The sequence below is a fragment of the Eimeria tenella genome, genomic scaffold (genome assembly GCF_000499545.2).
Source record: "Eimeria tenella Houghton genomic scaffold, Eth_scaff2334, whole genome shotgun sequence".
NCBI lineage: Eukaryota > Apicomplexa > Conoidasida > Eucoccidiorida > Eimeriidae > Eimeria > Eimeria tenella.
The window spans coordinates 1,589-2,055 of record NW_013542194.1 but is presented as its reverse complement, the minus strand read 5'-3'; positions in this window follow the sequence as shown (position 1 = coordinate 2,055).

Below are 467 nucleotides of genomic sequence, written 5' to 3'. Positions count from 1 at the left end.
CTCGCTGCAGCAGCAGCTGCTGCAGCAGCAGCTGCTGCTGCTGCTGCTGTAGGCAGCGGCGGCGAAGGCGGGGGGCTTTCACTCAGTTGGCTTTGGCGCGAAGAAAGAGACAGAGGAGACCCGCAGTCAGGGTAGGGGCAGCTGCTAGCGCATGCAGCAGCAGCAGCAGCAGCAGCAGCAGTTGCTGCTGCTGCTGCTGCAGGCTTGTTGTATGGTTTGGGCTTGCTGCCAGTCTGTGGCAGCGGAGGCACAACAAAAACTGCTGCTGCAGGCAGCAAAAGAAACTGCTGTTGCTGCTGCTGCTGCTGCGTTTGAAGAGCTCCTTGCTGCTGCTGCAAGTTGCTGCAGGAGTCAGATAAGGGCCTGGGAGTGTTTGGCTGCTGCTGCGGAGACAGCTGCGGCATTATGACAGTTTGCTGCTGCTGCATGCGCTGCAGCAGCGTCGAGGGCGAGACCATTCCCGCTGC